The following is an 18614-nucleotide window of genomic DNA, read 5'->3' as shown; positions in this document are numbered from 1 at the left end:
TTATAGCTTCGTTACACAATGACGTTATTAATTGTATGTACTAATTTTCATTATTACTTTTTGCAATTGATCGGATTTGCTCCAGTCAAATTTAATCCCATATTAATTTTGTGACAAACTTTCGTTTTTTGCAGAGCAAAATTGCTCGTTTCGCAGCAAAACCTCATAAACTTTTAATTTCGCATTATAAATTCAAATATTTTAAATTTAATGTGTCCCTTAAATATCTCAGCGTTCGTCAGTCCGTTTTATTCGTTTTAATTACAATTCCCTTCAAAAGGTTATGAGCCCAGCACGCTCTCACCGCATCATAACAGGATTCAGCGTGTTTACGCGATACAAGTTATGAAAGTTAATAAGATATAAGTAAGGCACCACGAATTAAATATAATAATGTGGCATGTGATCTTAATGTTCGTAAATATTTACTCGAATCTAGATCCGTGTTTAGAGCATTTTCAATAATATTAGATGTGGATGCCGACTACATATGTACTTATTGAAAGAGCAACATGTTAAAAAATATTCCATTTACACTCTATTCCAAATACGAAGTTCCATTTGACATTTTATAAATCTTGTTACTTGCATGATTTTGTTTATTTAATTTCGCAATTTTATTACCATTTGTATGTTTGAGTTCACCATTTTTTATGTAGAATTTACCACCATTATAATCTTCCCTGTGATCGATTTCCAATTGTTTTTAAGACATCTTTGAAGCACTTTTCCACGGGTTTTGGTTATAAATTCGGTTGATATATTTGTTTTTTTATATTCAACTATTGAGGAGATCTCATGTGTTCACTATCTATAACTGGTAATATACTGAAGGGAAAAGGTTTGTTAGTAATGACTTCTAACAGTCCCACTGCAAGTCTATCTCCACGTGGTTCTCCCCGGAAATCATCGTGATTATTTTGTCAAACTCTTCACGATGTGCTGACTTACCTGCCTGCGTCCTCAATTATCATTTGACACTGGTGCCCAGCCAGTGTTACAGTTCCATTTTCTTACATAAAAAAAACTGTTATGTAGACTTATATGGTAGTAAATGATAGTGAAGGTCATACAGCTTCTTCTAGTGATGATCAGTTCTGCGCACCAAATATTATTGATTTCATGCCTATTAATAACAACGGAACTAAACAAAACAGTAATAGTCATTTAACCGGTTATATGGACTTCCGTAAAATAACACCTAATTAAATAAATCCAATTTGTTTATATTTACGCATCACTAAGTACGTGTTGTAGAAGGAAGTAATATTTATAATAAGTTTATTTAATCTCTACAAATTACAAAAAGTTTACAAAATATTTAATTTTACACAAAAAATAAATCAAAATATTGTACGTTGAAATCTAGAGGGAACCGAAACTAAGCCATAGCCTGTATTTTGGACGACTAAATATTAATTATATATTTATGTCCTTAATAGTAATAAATATTTATTCAACAAATATGGTATTCAAACAGCAAAATTTACTGATTTAAAAAATGTGTTAACAAAAATGCTACCGATTGTTTGTTATTTGTTTACCTCCGCTCAACATTAAGTATTAGTCGAATAACTATAGCACTGATTTTTGCGGAGCACTTGGCTATAATCATAGATATTGCGATTTTTTTTTAAAGAATGATTTCGATGCCTATTCACCGTTAGTCATTGGAGAACTTCCAACGCCCTGGTAAAATGATAACAGAACTGCTATGCAACCAGACTTGCAAACGAAGCTCAGACCACAACGGTGTGATCTATCGATATCATTGTTTGGCTTTTATTTATGTAATAATGGTGTAATATGTTATCCGCGGTCACCAATATGGTGACCACTTAACAATATATGTAGCATCAATAAATTTTAATGTCAGTAGTAACTAAATTGTTATAATGTTATCGTTGGTTGTACCCAAACTCTGAGATCTTTAATATCGGGCTCTGAATAACCCAAACATTGAGATATGACGTGAGGTCAATTGATAAATTCCGGTTACTTACCCGAAAATTTTGGTATCTAAGCATTCGTATACACAAAGTAGTTTAAACAAACTGAGTTGAATATTAATTGTATTTAGAATGTTTGACCTGGTGTAGAGGACGAAATAAAGACTTTCAGAATTGTTGTCCATTTGCACGAACATAACATAAAGCTTGGAGTTTTATGGGACTTGACCGATTAAGTACAACTGTAGATTAGCTTTTAAATCCTTCCTTTTCATACAATACAATTTGCTTTGAATCTCCAACAACTATCATATTGTAAAGATAGTCTTGCCTTTCTTCACAAGGTGATATTTTGAATGTTTTAAAAGTTGCAATAACATTGTTTGGGACCATTCATGTTTTTAAATTGCGTATAAACATTACATAAAAAAATATTAACCCCAGTATCCAATGCAATAGCGTGGTTCATGATTTTGCGAAAATTCCAAAGAAAATCAAACGGTATTAATAATTCCATTATCTCACTGCTAATGGAATTGTTAGTTTTTAATTCTTTTCCAGAAGAGTTTTGGCCCCTTAATAAAAGGCGCATATGTACTTGTGGAACTCTTTCTGCGAAAGGCAATAAAATTTGTCAATCCGTCTAATATAAATGTTAAAAATAGAGACATTGCGAAATAAAATTCGTACAAGATTATTTTCACACGATTAGAATTCTGTATCCTCATTTATCGATACATTATTATAATGAGTGGTGATTAGCATGAATAATTCAACGATTGATGCCATAAATAAATATATTACCATACCTATTTGAATACCAATTAATGTACAATATAAATGCAACATGCACTTGACCGGAGGTGACTAAACACAGACGGTGTTAGGCAAGATCAAGCATTAATGGACTTTCACAGGTAAATACACTTGATGCGTAAATGCCTACGGGCCGTTTGACAATGTGATTACAACTAGTGAATAGTCAGCCACTGAGCCGCATGGCCGTGCAGCCGCGGTCCACCGTTCGCGCGTCTTCAGTCGTCCGCGACGCAACCGCGCGCACGTACGTCCGCCACTTATCTGAATACGAAGTAAGTTTAATCGAATGAATGCCCGATACATTATCGATTTGTGATTTTCTGATAAAATAATTTCGTTTGTACATTGAGTGGATACAATCAGTGATAATGTTGGGCTGGGTGCGTGAACGCGATGTGGTTCAAAGGCAAATATCTGGTGCCTATGTTGCGCGAGGTATCTATCTAGCTTACAGTGATGGTGATTGTATATATTAGTGCTAACGTGGTGTTGTTGTTAAAGCAGGTTGAGACAAGGAATGGGATGCTGGACCACATGTGCGGGAAACAGGACAGTTCGCCGTTTAACGGCAAGGTATTATGGATTTTTGAATTTGATCCCATCGTGTGTCGAGACTAAGTGCATACCTATTTGGTAATTTATAAACTTGGCTAATTAATGAGTGAAAGAAGTGAAAAGAGAAACTTGACATATATCTTTGTAGCATGTTTCGTGATTGTAAAATTTATACTAAAATTAAAAACTTTGAAGATACATTTGTAACTTCATTAGTGTCATTGATGTTTTAAATAAATATGTTGGTAAAAACCAAAATGTTCAAAGTAAATATACTCTTATTCAAATGATTTTGAACGTATTTTGTTTTCCGTATTGCACTCACACACATGCGCTCGTTATTTTTCTATATTGTCTATCGTACTGTAACTTTAGAATAATACAAGTTTCGCCCTTCTTTTACAATAATAGTAAAAAAGAATCGTTGTTCGTCTTTTTACATATCAATTTATTAGATCCGCAATATCTAAATTATATGTTCATAGTTTTAAATAGCTTTTGATTTAAGGATAGCTGTGTTGATATCGTTATAAGCAAAGATAAGGCCGTTACAAACAGATATTGTAACATTGATCGATGCAAATGGACTTTTGTACGCGTTACTTCTTAAGATTAAGCTGTCGTTATTTTATCTTATCGTACAAGCGTTAGCGGTGCCCGCGACACTAGCGCCGTTGTTTGGCAGTTGTGTACTAAGGTTGTGTACTTGTGTATTTGTTAATTTGATTTAATGTTGCTACGTAATATCAGTCTTATCAAGTTTGTTTAAGTCTTAAACTTTGTGTAATGTAGGTTTAGGTTGGGTTTTCACTGTCCTAAATTGTATTGGTGATTTCGTTGCGTGTCTATTGCATGTTTATGTTTTCATATTTCAGTCTGTTTTTAACATAAAAATTAAGATCTTCCCTAAATGTTAGTTTAGCGTTGTTGTGGATCCAACTGGTTTCCTTGGGCTGTGTTGGGTCTTGCTGTTTTCTTCTAACATCTACCCCTTTTTCGATAACACTTTTCCTTTTAATTCACACTATGACGTCTAGACTGTTAGTTAGCATGTTTCTCTTCCTTTCATTCACACATTTTTCTTTAGGTAGTATTTTATAAAAAGGTATTTTGGTGACTAAGCTTTTCCACTTTACATACACAACAATTCCATGTTACTCTTTAATGTTGTAGAATTTAGTGTTTGTTAGTTGTAGATTAGATTAGAATTAGATGTAATCGTATTTTGAAACGATTTTTAAAACTGTTTGTTACGTTCTCAATTCTGTTTAAAAATTTGCTTGTTATTAATAACTTACTTATTATTAATTTTGTTACGGTTAAAGTTTTCATTCTTCGCAAAGCAAAAAATTGCTTCTTTCGAAGCCAAAGTACTGTACAAAATATCTCGTCGTTCTATACTTTGATATCTTTCACGATTGAAATCGGTTTTTTGCAGTGAAAAATGTATTTGTTGAATTTTTCCATAGTAAATGACACATTTCATTACCGCAAAATTCTGCGTATTGACCCCTGGTATTAAATTATCACCTGATTTTAATAAAATCTGTCGACCAATTTTTGCGTGATGTGTGCACAAACAGTCTAATTATAGTTTTATTATATGGCTTAATCCAATTTAAAAAGATTTTAATGCTTAATATTTATATGACAATTCGGCCGCTTCATTACTCTTATGATGCAGTGTTGACGTTCTTCTAATGATGCAGTATAGACTTTCCACTCGTATAATTTATGAGGCTATAAAAATTATGGCGCATAAATTTTTATATTGCTTTGACAATGAATTAATAGACTTGTGATCATTTTATTTCTAGGATATTGATCGTCAACCATATAAAATTTTTGGCAGTCTCGATCAGGTCCGGTTTTCGAAATGATTATTCTGTCGTAAACAGTACACTTTTTAAATATCATGACGTCAGATCTCTTATGAGGTAAAGAGAAAAACTAAATTGGCCAAACCTCGATTCGTGTCATAAATCTCACGCACGTCTTTTGTGTAGAGCTTCAAACGAAAAATTGGAAATCAAGTTACATTTGATGTTCAACTATGACTCGATAGCAAGTCTCGTAATGACAGTTTTTTCTAAACTCAAAAATGTCAAACTCTAAGATCAAGAATCTAAAATGGGATAAAAGTAATTAGATAAAATCTATAAAATGGCAGAATTAGCTAAGGAAATCATGAAATATTCTAACTACAGAGACTGAATATAGATATGCTTTTCATGACTATGATTGTTATAGGTATACAAGTTTTTATCTTTGAAATAGAAACATAAGTGCAAGCTTTATTGTTTTGTACCAAAAATATTTAATGTAATGACACAGAGGGTACCAATCTAGGCTATCATACAGCACAATCACTAAAATTTATTAGTACAATAATTTGTTTGAGCATTTTTGAAGATGCTTTTAAAATAAAAGAACAAAGAATATTTTAGAAGAAAAACTAGAAAATACAATTTGATAATTTTATTAAAATAACATGCAGAATTGTTATTGTACACGAATTCAGTCTGAAAACAAAAAAAAAACTGCTCATTGTATGTTTACACTTAACAAAAATTGGTGGATTGTTGAAGCGTGAGTCTTTCAATCTTTAAGTTCACTTAAAAACCATTTAAAGTAAAGAACGCTGAAAGCATAGTTGAATACTGGTACGGGCACACAATCGGGGGCGCCGCTGACGTAGGCCACAGTGTGTTCAGGTGATACTGTGACGCATTGCTAGTATTTGTGTTTGTTTAGCTGTTTGTACATTGTGAGTACGTACGGTTCGGAGACAGAGGCCTGTTACGTGCTCTAATTGTTACGGCGCTGCATTATTCCAGCTAAAACTGCTAGATGGATTTATTCTACTGTAAATAAACGTTTGGGCAGGTCTCTTGACAATAAGTGGTACCTAGTTAATAAAGAGAGCGCAGATCTTGAAAACCATCGTGGCTCTTTCTTGGCGGAATCGTCTCTCTCTCTGTTACGTCTTCAACAAAAACAACGCAACGTAGCAAATAACGAGAGCGCATTTGAGAACATTACTGATATCATTAAAAAGATCGTCACGTCTTTGTTTCCTTCCTGAGGACTATAGTGTTGTCTCTGTGCCTAGCTACTGTAATATTTTTTAAACCAATATTGGCGACAGAAACACGAATTGTACCAGATCCATGCAATCAACTTTTGTACAAAATCTTCTGTATCAGAGATTTTCGCGTCTATTTGAAGCACCAAAATTATTTGCTTTATTTAAAATGTTGGTTCGTTCTGTTTTTTGTTGTTTAAAGCCATTTACTTTGTTTGTATACTTTAACCTAAAACTTTATCGGCATCACGGTCTTATCGATTCATTGTAATTAATCCGCTTATAAGACTAAATATATCTTATACGTTATATTTAGTTAAAAACGTGAATGTCGCCTATTCTATGACTTTTAGTGTAGATTAAAACGGAAGTCGTGTTGAGTATATTTTGTTAATATACATAATGAACCGGTTCTTACCACGATTATTTGCGCAGATATTTCCAACGATATATCGGCAAGTTCAAAACAAATAGTCGACACGAAAATCCAAAAAGGTCATGACAAATTTTGTTCTCCATCTTTCTGCTCATTTGGATCGTTAGATCGTTTTTGCCAGTTTCTGAAATTTCTATTTGATATATTGTTTTGTAGTCTCGGCATAGAATGAACATGGGTGTCGTAAGAGGCAACTAAGAGAATTAAATGGTCGAGGGATGGGCAGCATTTCCTCTTAAAAAATCATCAAAGCCCATCTGCAGTTATCAGTTCGCCTGCCAAGCACAGTAACTACTGGCAAAACCTTTCCTTATGAGGTAGGTCTATATTCAACAGCGGACAGTTATCAGTTGATATAATAAAAGCATGTTTTATAATAGATATATAAATGTTTTAGAATGATAATATGTTTGTGAAGTAGTAACTACAATTGTTTTATAAAAGATAACTGTGTAGATTATACTAAGGTCTACCGTAGTGTAGTAAACGCAACTAATGTAATAGTCTCAGATATTGTATCAGCCGCTTTTATAGCCGGGATTAAATTATTTGAATTCTCTGATGAAATGGCATACTCAAAGTTGTTCAAGAAAGGTATAAATGTCTTTGTTATTGAAACTGCAATCAAACAAGCATCTGACCAAATCAGGTCTAAACTCAATAGATATTTGCACATTCTACCAATTGAAGAACCTATTTTAGTGGTTACAATCTACTCATGCATAAACAATGTATCTCTTTTCGCTGCTAGGAACATTCTTTAATTACTTTTACTGACAGAAAACAGCAATAAGCTCTAAGAGTAAAAAATGTGAACACATACATCGCTGTGTTACAACACACTTTACACACCTGCAGCGTGAATTGTTTAAGGTGACCCGAACATTGAATTGGCAAAGATATCTTAGGGTATATTAAGGTTTCTTTAGGATCGGAAACCCGCACGTGCCTCTCCCTAGCATTCTCATTTATCATACCTCACTGGTGCCCCCCCTGCATATACCGATAGCACAGGCGGGGTTACCATTCTATTGTCCTCCTATAAAAAAAAGTATATATGTGCCGCGTAGAATGAGCTTCCTTTCTCGTGGGTGTCGTAAGAGGTAACTAAGGGAACATAATGGTCGAGGGATGTCCAGAAGTGTCCCTCTTAAGACTAAGTGCGGCTGCCAAGCATGACAACTACTAGCATTTTTCATTACTGGCAACTCTTAACATTTTGTAAGTGTTCCGTATAACAAAGTCGGTTTAATATTGATCTAAGCGCACTTCTCATTCTCTGTGCATTTATCACGATTTGCATTTCATCCTGTCACACGTATATTACTCATCGCACGATAAACGAGCGCAGTATTGGCGGAGGTCAGTTCGTATCGTGGGTCGCAGTTTTTGAGGGCACCGCTCTTGGCCATAGGTCACTGATACTCTATTTAAACTTGGAATAGCTCTAATTACTTTGTAAACATCGAATCGTGCGCAGCGTCGTCGACTATGACATGATAACGCTAGTCAGTAAACTTGATTTCTATTTAGCTTTATTATGATTTATGTCTATAATTAAGCAGCTTTGTTTTCACTAAGCAATGACATCTCGATCGGAGATCACACGACTGCAGTCCGGAGATCGCAAGATCGAATACCAGGAAAGAGCTTTGAATTTTAAATTACTAGTTTTACGTCTAATAAGTCATATCAGTATACATTGTATATAACCAAAGCGGACTAGAAAGTATTGGCACCATGGGACGTCACTCTCACACGAATATAGACTATTATAATAAAATAATGAAAATGTAACCACGTTTAATTATCGTAGAAACATTCTCTGAATGAAATTTGTAATGAATCGAAACATTCATGTAATCAACTTTTTGTTTGTACTACTTTTGGACATTAGCGCGCTGCTTTGTGAGACAATTAGTCATTCTCTCTCACATTTTTATTAAATTCTATTGAATCCGACTATAGAAATAGTTTCTCATTCTTATATATGAAATATGAGTATGAGAAATATTAACTACAGCGTATATATCGTGCTTGAGTACTAACGTGTTTACATAAGAATGTATCGGTTTTTGTTTCACATTGTATCTTTTATATGCAAATTATTTAGTCGGTATTAATAATTGTAATATTTATGAATAAGTAGTAACCTCGAACCGACGACTCTCAAACAAAATGTGTTCGCCAAGCTTTGTGAAGAAAAATCTTAAAATATTGATAGGAACATTATTTCTTAAATAAACACACACAGTTGAGGCTACAGACTAGTCGTCTATGCCGAAACTGATTTTACTCCAAAGAAACGCCCGGCTGACAAAGACTCACTCTATACAGTAAAGGGTGATAATGAAATTCGGTAAATTAAATTAAAAATTATTGATGATAGGTAAAGATGAAAGCAGGTCAGTTAGCCTACTCAGTCTACTGTCAGTGACATATTTAACAAGAATTGACCACAATGTTTTTAGGAGGAACTACGTAGAGTTTGGCCTAATCTCCTGCGGGTATATTGCTAGCAATGGGACTTCTAGACTCCCATTACTAACAATTCTTTTTTTCTTCATTTTAAACAGTAAGGTCGCTTCGCGAAGCTTGCAAAGCTATCAGAAAGCTTCTACGCTTATGGGCGAAGCTTGACCGCGACTCTACATGCAAATTGTCCAAATACTAAATGCGGAAAAGGGAGTCTAAACTTACAAGTTCTTCTAAATTAAAACAGATATTCTTCAAGGTACATAGTTTTAGAGACACCATCGTATACAATGAAGACATTCCAGGACGTCTTGACACGAGAGTTTGCCATGTATTAGAATACGACTTTTGTCTCAGGTAGACCTGATAGTGAAGTCGAGGACCACAATTGAAAGTTTTTCCACCTAAAGGAGAATTCGAGTCTCTTCTGAATTCGAGTGTATGCATGATTAGAGACAACGAAATGAATAAAGCAAGAAATGTAGATAGAGATCTTTAGTACTCTATTTTCTTTGTTTTAACACAAGACCTTTTGTTTGCGCTTGAAGGTGAGAAGCTCTTGGTTAAAATGAAATGCTTGTCCGTGCCTCAAGTTTTATAATAAATTAAAATAAATACAAAAGTGCGTGTAGTTCTATCCGTTAACAAAATTTGAATGTTTGACCTTCTAGCGGTTAAACGGTCTATATCTATGGTTCTAATATTGCAAGTACGAAAAATTTACTTTTTATTAAAACGTCTATACTGCCAAATCTTGAACATGAAGATTTTAAAACCTTAAAACTAGAATTAGTCATCAAGTAAGGGACATATCTTGCTGTAAGCGCGTCTCACGACACCTGACGATGTGCGAATATCGGCTACTCTAGTGATGCCGTCTTTGCCAGGGAAGATCTTCACTATTCACCGAAATGCCATTTTAACGGCGGTAGGTTGTCGTCCTTAATAACTACTAGCATATCAGGCTGCAGTTCAAGTGTGTTCTTCCTTCCTTTAGTCCTTATTTGAAGTTCTGACACGTATTTTCGCCCAACGGGACCAAAATTGCTGTCGAATCTGCTCAACTCGTTGATAACGTGTCAGTCGATAAACAGGCGTCTCAGTGAAGTCATCACCAGCAGGCGCAGTAAGTGGACGTCCCACTAGAAAATGGCCTGGACTAAGAGGTGACAAATCTTGTGGATCTGAGGACATAGGGCTTAAAGGACGGGAGTTCGGACCGCTTCAAATTGTGTCAACACTGTGCTGAACTCCTCGTAGGTTAAGTGCGCGTTTCCTACTATACGACGTAGGAAATTCTTACAGGACCGAATTCCAGCTTCCATAATCCACCAAAATGAGGCGCATAAGGCGGTATGAATGTGAATTGAATATTCTGAGCTGTGGCATATTCTATAATCTGTGACGAACAATTAGCTAAAAAATGTTTAAAGTCATTCATCAATCCAACAAAATTTCTACCATTATCAGAAACAATCTTACATGGGTTGCCACGCCTAGATATAAATCTCTTTAACGCTAATAAATATGCATCTGTTGACAAGTCACTGACTTCTAAATGTACAGCGCGCGTTACAAAACAAATAAATAAGCACACATAGCATTTTGTCGTCCTAGCACCTTTACCCTTACGATTGGTCCGGCGTAGTCCACCCCAGAACGCATAAAAGGAAAGCCCGAAGTTAAGCGTTCTTTTGGTGAATCTCCCATAAGAAAGTCATTTTACAAATAATGCAATCATAAACAACCTTCAACCTGCAACAACTGCTTGTGTTCGTGTCTGAATAGTAGTAGGGAGAAAATATGTTTAGATGAAATTAAAATCGGATGTTTTTTATCAAAATTAAAGTCGGGAGAATTTACAATCCGACCACCAACACGAATTAGTTTATTTTTATCAATAAATAAATTTAATTTACTTATGCTTATTAACTAGAGTACTATTATTTGTGAGTAACCTATATCATCTGAAAACGATTCTAGTTGAGACAGTCGAGCCAAAGTTATATCAGAAATTAATTGACAGTGAGAGTACCTGACCGTTGAGTATTTTTATTGCGCGTATTATGAATAAAACGTTGCATATATGCGAAGTTCTTCTCATGCGACTATATTGAGAAAATCCAACAAATGGAAAGAATGTACGTTCGCAGTCTTGATCAGTAGCGTAGGAATGCGTCACACTATTTCAACTCAGGCAATAGTTGCTGAGAGTCACACATTATTGCAACTGAAGTATTTACCATAAAGTAGAAGATGAGAGATCCTCCATCTGAATACCGCGCGAGATCAGATCAGCTGAGCCTTCTCTCTACATGACGCCAAAGTTCCTTCCCACTCATATATTTCTGTTCTATTTTGTACAAAAGTTTTTTGTACTAAATAGAAGAGTCCTTCTTCTGATTGCATGAGTGCCAGCTGCTTTAACACCTAACAATAAGAAACGGTGCGGAGGCTGTCCCATACGTTACCGTGTTTAATTGATAAATACCTAACGGTTCAGATGGATTGTCACGCCACACAATCAACTGGAGATCGCGTTGTAATGTTTAGGAGACACTGCCTGTACATCTTTTCGACGTCTGCACAAGCAGTGTACCTATGTTGTCTGAAACGAAGCAAAATGTCAACTAAATCACCCTGCACTGGAGGTCCGATTTGTTGAATGTCATTTAAAGACACTCCACTACTGGTGGCGGCAAGCATCGAACACCACGCGAAGTTTTGTTGTGCTGCTGTGCTCACGATACACGCCGTGATGAGGTAAAAAGAAGTGTGGGGTTCCATATAAAGTTACTCGCGTCATATGATCTAATTCGATGTATTCGTGTATAAATTTAAAATATATTTTTTTATAGTTAGAATTACGTTCTAATTGCCTCTCTAGTGCCAAAAAACGACGTTCAGCTTGTGACAAAGATTCACCCAAAACAGATGGCGACTGTTTCAGTGGCAAGCTGCTTCCGTCACTATTGCGCGTGGTAGTACGAATGAAAGCTTCCTCACAAGAGCGTTCTTCGTCAGTCTGTATGTCACTAGTTTTACACCTCTTCTAACTCCCAAAACCGTCGTAACTGAGTGTCAATAGATTGAGTGAAGTTACATTGGACAACGTATTGATATTGTGCGTGTTAAATCAATAGGCCCTGAAATAATCCAACCTAACCTTGTATTTTGTAAAAGGGTCCATTGGGTTATTTTACCCTCGCATAATAAAAATAAGTCTGCGCCTTTAAAATATCAATATTTTGAGATTCATAATATTGTGGATCAGCCAGATATAGTCAGGTATCATAAACGACTGCGCGCGTTGACTATACATAGCAGTAGGTAGCGTAGATGTAATGTGCGGCAACACAAAACATTTAATGCGTGCTGAGTAATTTTCAATGCGTGATTTGATCTCGATATCACATATCTGTGATGACAACACCTACATAGTGGTTTAGAAATAAAACAATGTTGACTACCACAGTTGCTAAGTGAAACTTATTGTACCTATCGGCTATCTCGACTTTAGACAATATAACGGGTCGCATAGTAGATTGTTTGTGAATTAAATTAGAATTATCTATGTGTGTGCTGTTTACTCGAGACGAATGAATTTGCGCGGGGATGGACGGCGCGGGCGGTGCGACGGTCGCGGGGTCATTTGACTAGAACCCGGGGTTCCAGTGTCGGATAGATGCATTGATACGACCGCTACTCGATCAGTCACGTTATTATGAATAAGCGTGTTGTGTTTTTTAAAACACAGTCTACAAGTCCAAATTTGCACATATTAACTGAATGCCCTGGACGTAAACAGTTCTCACATAATTTATTTGCGGTTATAAATTGCAGTTTAGCGTCTAAGTTAGTGTCTGTTTGACATGAATAAAGTGGATGATCGGCGTTACACATTAAACACGATTTCTTAGTATGATTCGACCTTGCTGTGACTTATTGGTGGAAATATTGCAGTGCACTTTATGATGTGATGTTTTATGTGACGGATAATAGACGATTGTTGTAAAGTCGCGTTTTGAGTTTTAACGTCACTGTTAACTCTGTGTGAAACTAGCAATGTTTCCAACATGTCAAGTCTCTGAGAACATGAGTAAATCATCTACCTTCAGTGAAGAAATATCATTAATATATTTTCGTGTGGTGCATTTAAATTGTTGCCATTCACGTTCGGTGGTTTCATCTAACTTAGACGTTATAATAAATATAATTAACGTATTTAGGCTTAATATTTTTAATGCGCGTAAATTTCAAGAATAATATCTGTCAGTTTTCTGAGTGCATGTGGTGATTCAGAAAGTTTTTGAATAGTGAATAAGGCCTTAACGTGGTTATGCATGCTATTTATCTGTTGAGAAGTAGTTCATGCTACCACATAGTTACTAGCAGAGAATTCTAAACTCGATAACTAACTCCGCGCTTCCTTTAGTGACGATTTTAGGTAGTGGAATTTCTGAATATCGCTTTTCATCGGAATTGTGTACTAGAGATAAATCCAATGATATACAGGTATGGTCAATAGACTGTTATTACTACCCTTACTGGACGCGCTAGTTCTACCGATTTGAGCAAACATTCAGCTTGAGCTAGTGCATGATAATAGCAATCTTCAAACAATTCTCGTTGCGTCAAATCTAAATCTGAATCTCGTTTTTTTCGATTTTTGTTTGAACATCGCTAAATTCTGCAAATAAGCTTGTAATACCTTGCATGCGTAATTTTATATCGGCGCATTTTGATTAGTTAATTGTTCGAGGGTAATATCACTAACGGCATTAGAAAATTTAGTAAGCCTGCTTTTTAATATGCCACGCGTCTTGACTAGATCCTTTAGTTCATTATCGTTTTCATTATTAGCGACTAGCCTATTAGGGGATCTTTATTTATTTTAACACTAGCCTCATTTATACTCATTTTGGCAAATTATGAAGGTACTTACGTTTGATTCTTGGTCTGTAAGATCAGCCTGTGCTAGCTATACACAAAGCTTTCTTATTGCTGAACACAAGAATTGTAACGTGAAAAGGCACGGTGTGACACAATTGAAGCGAAGGAGATGGGGTTAGGGAGGATGGCAGACCGTTCCGGAATGCGTTTATGGACGATTGCTGTCTGCTGCTGCTCCTCCGACGCCTTAACCTCGATCCTTACTAGATGTCTTCTCATTCTCGTAGTCAAAACTTGTGCGATGAATTGGCATACGATGAGTCCAATGGTCGCTGACTCGTACTTTGCGTATTATTATTCGGCAACGAAGGTCCAAAACACGTATGTTTGCGCTTGAAGGTGAGAAGCTCTTGGTTAAAATGAAATGCTTGTCCGTGCCTCAAGTTTTATAATAAATTAAAATAAATACAAAAGTGCGTGTAATCAACAAAATTTGAATGTTTGACCTTCTAGCGGTTAAACGGTCTATATCTATGGTTCTAATATTGCAAGTACGAAAAATTTACTTTTTATTAAAACGTCTATACTGCCAAATCTTGAACAAAAAGGGTCGCTGATAAAATGTCTTCGAGAGATAACAAAGTTCATTGGCTGTTGCTAATCTTTAACAGCCTTGGAGGATTTAATTCGAAAGGCGTTATTCATTAATCATAAGTTTCTTTGTTGCTATTTTTAATTCTACCGGGTGTACCAAGTAATTTTATAGCTTACTATATTTTTGTATACTACAGTATATAAACATAATATATTTTATTAACTTAATTTTAAGTATTTTTTATGACATGCTCGATTCGGTATGCAGTTTCACTTACGAAGAATAGATAAGAAACCCAGTTGTTGCTATTTTCAAACAAAAATAAATTCTATCAATTCTGAATATTTCTGAAATAAAATATGGTTTGCGCTCATATTGAAGCATTACGTAGTATATACAAACATATCTGTATGGGCAACTGTAATCTTTGTTCCACTTATTAATAGGGTACCGATTACAATACAGTCATCTTGAACTTTGAATGTTTGCAAGAAACATTTAATTAAACATGGATCGAGAAAGTTTTTACATTTTAATATGATAACACGGTGATATCACAATTTATATGCTTGTTTGTGTAATGTACCTATAGGCTATCAGCTGACCCGGGGTGCGCTGTCAGATAACCCGTGGGTCACGTACAAGCACATGGACAGTCTGCGCGGCGATTAGTCCACTCGCTTGTAGTAACAATTTAGATTAGGTTTGAATGACATATTGTATGCTCACACAGCTTTAATGTTCAGCTTCTCACACACACAGTCAGTTCATTTTGTCATCGTTTTTATATAGATAATCTCGTTTTGGTTTTGTAAGAGATTTTGTCTTCTGATAATTCTACTTGTCTGATTTCGCGTTGTAAACGTTACCTCATTTGTATTTGTTATATTCACTGTTGCAACTGATACCTCTTTGGGATTTCTGTTTTCCTAGTACAAAGATCTATTTAGTTGTATTCATCCTTTCGACATAGATTTATTTACATTGGTTTACAACGACTTGCACTGTCATTTCATCATTATTTTTGTTCATAACCTTTGTAAAATCTCGTTTTAGTTTTATATAAAAGATTTATTAATCTTTTATGCCCGATCTCACATGATCGTAAACGTTTTCTCCTGTGAACTATTGTTTATTGAAACTGTTAACATCTCTTAGAGATTTCTATTCTCCTAGTACAAACACTAGTACTGGTCTATTTATTTGTATTGTTTCTTTCAACAAAAATGTCCCATTACTGGACATTGGTTTATCAATAAGAGGAGGATATAAATCCCTTTTTTTTATACAACTTAGAATGGCAAACAAGCTGACGGCCCACCTGATGGAAAGTGGTAACTGTCGCCTATAAACATGAGCAGTACCGTGAACATAACAGAGTATACTGTTTCGCCCATGATACCCCCTATGCGTTGCCATTCCTGAGGACTCAGGTGTTATTCCTCTGTACCCTGTATTTATTACCACTGATTTATTGGTGTATTATTTTGTTAATCGACAGTGTTTACATCTCACGGTGATTCCATATTACTGTTACTATTGAAATCGATGTCTATCTATTATTAATCAATGATCTGGAAGATCTGTTGGCCAAAAGTCTTTCTCATCTCCTTCCCAAATTTCCTGTTCTGAGCCACCTCAAACTAGTCTCTTTTAAATGCGTCTAAGTCATCACGCCATCGCTTCCTGGGTCGGATTTTTCAATGTTTGCCCAAATATCGGAACCCATACGGCTAATGTGATCCAATCTCACTTAAGTTTCACTGATTTCTGACCTACGATTTTAATGCCAATTTGTTAGCGAAATATGATGTTCTATACACGATAATTCTTCGATTGATAATTAAATTGCTATTTTTTTTTTTTGGTAGAGCAATACCATATATCTATTGTTTGATATATTTGTCGTAATAATAAATTATTATTGATAAGAATATGTGAGATCAGATTAAGGTAAAGAGCTATATATACCTCATTTCGTTATAAGATTTCGATACCTATTCGATATTATTCTTTATTATCTAACCACTGATTCTTAGTGTTTTGTTTTTATATCTAAAGCTGATTATGTCCTATCTTTACATATACATATACAGATATTTCTAGTACAGATTAAAGGACTTAGCTGTTATCAATAGAACGCTATTCATTTTTATAACATTTCAATATTAATTTTATCGCTTCGATAATAACTACATATACTTGTTCAATCTCGCTCCAAATGTACAGAGGGGAATGACGGTGTTAGTTTTTTATATTAGATATAAATAGATAATGGTTTTATGACATATAAACTTTTATTATACCTATCAGAACGCCTCTTTGGTTATCAGTCCAAAGTTACTGTACCAGGTATGTAGAACGAAATTATATTTATTTTATTGTGATCTTAATACAAGCGTATTTACAACCATCATATTATCTTGGGGGAGAGGGGGGTTTGCCAGTAGTTGTCATGCTTGGTAGGCGGGTTGGCAAACGCAGTTAGGCTTTGGAGATGTTTTAAGAGGGATGTTGTTACCCATCCCTCGCCCTTCCCTTATTCGTCTTACGAGGTCCGCGGGAAAGGAAAGGGTGGCCTATTCTATGCCGGGACCACACGGCATGTACGTATTTACAACATATAAAAAGAATTATTTTCGGCGTTGCCGTTTTGTGATATGGACATCTGTTTAGTTATAAATAAATCAAGCACATTTTCTCCTTCGAAAATTAAAAAAACATTGTTGCCATGACATAAACAAAATATTTTCAAAAAGAAATATTACCTTTGTCGTTCGGGATCATGTAAGGTTTAACGATACCCCGCACCTAACAAAACCATGCAAATCTGTTCAGGCTCTAAAGACAAGTGACACCAAATATGTCTATGGAATCCTCATCACTAAGGAAGTCCATGTGATACAATGAGGTAGCAACGTCCGATGTCTCGCTTCGACTCATAGCAGTAACGAATCCATCGATGGATTCGCTTGCCACTTGTTGAGGAGGGCTAGTATCTAGAAAAGATAGTGGAATAAAAAAAAACCATTCAAAAATCCTGGTAACATGAATATTTTTTTTGAGTGGCTGCTTAAAAATTGTAAAAATTATCTATTTTTAACTATTTACTATTTAAGTATCCTAATAGTAAAATTATAATTAAATTATGGTAAAAATGGGCCACCCCCTTCCTTTCCCTTGGGTATTTTAAGAAGCGATTAAGGTATTTTATTAATCGAGTTAATTGTCCAGCAGCGTCACTCTTAAAACGTCACCAAAACAGTAACTGCGGTTGCCAACCCATCTGCCAAGCGTGGCAACTACTATGTTATAATGGTAATGACAAAACAAATTGTTTTAAAATTCTATTTATTTATTTCACTCTCGCACCAAAAACATAAAAATAAACAATAATATATAATCAATTCAATTGAAATACAGTAGCATGGAGTACAGATTAAAATATACATATAAATGTACAAAAGGCGGTCTTATCGCTAGGACAATCTCTTACAGACAACCTTTGGTTAAAGGAGCACATATAGAATCTATATATAATTAAATAAGAATGCTGATTGTTGACTGTCTGATCCATTTATCACTATACATGAACCATATGTCACGAACGCTCAGGGTATGCAATGAGCTCTTTGTTGAGCTCTTTCCAAGAGACTACAGCATGGGGTTCTTCAAAAAAGGGGGAAAAAAGGTTTCTTCGGGGTGAGCAACGCGCGCGTGATAACCCAAGTATTGTAGACGTTCATAGGTTACGGTAACTGCTTACCATGGGCCATATCAGGTGGGCCGTATGGCTGTTTGTCACCT

General features: G+C 35.3%; 1 protein-coding gene across 1 annotated transcript in view; it reads left to right on the top strand.

Annotated features, from left to right (window-relative positions):
- The window catches only part of LOC113511252 (uncharacterized), a 202857-nt gene that overhangs the window by 84119 nt on the left and 100124 nt on the right, over positions 1–18614 (top strand). The gene's annotated exons all lie outside the window — the stretch shown is intronic.

Source organism: Galleria mellonella, unplaced genomic scaffold (genome assembly GCF_026898425.1).
Source record: "Galleria mellonella isolate WM207_F2 unplaced genomic scaffold, CSIRO_AGI_GalMel_v1 utg109, whole genome shotgun sequence".
Lineage (NCBI taxonomy): Eukaryota > Metazoa > Arthropoda > Insecta > Lepidoptera > Pyralidae > Galleria > Galleria mellonella.
The sequence above is the reverse complement of the archived record's forward strand: the minus strand, read 5'-3'. Positions and strand labels throughout refer to the sequence as shown.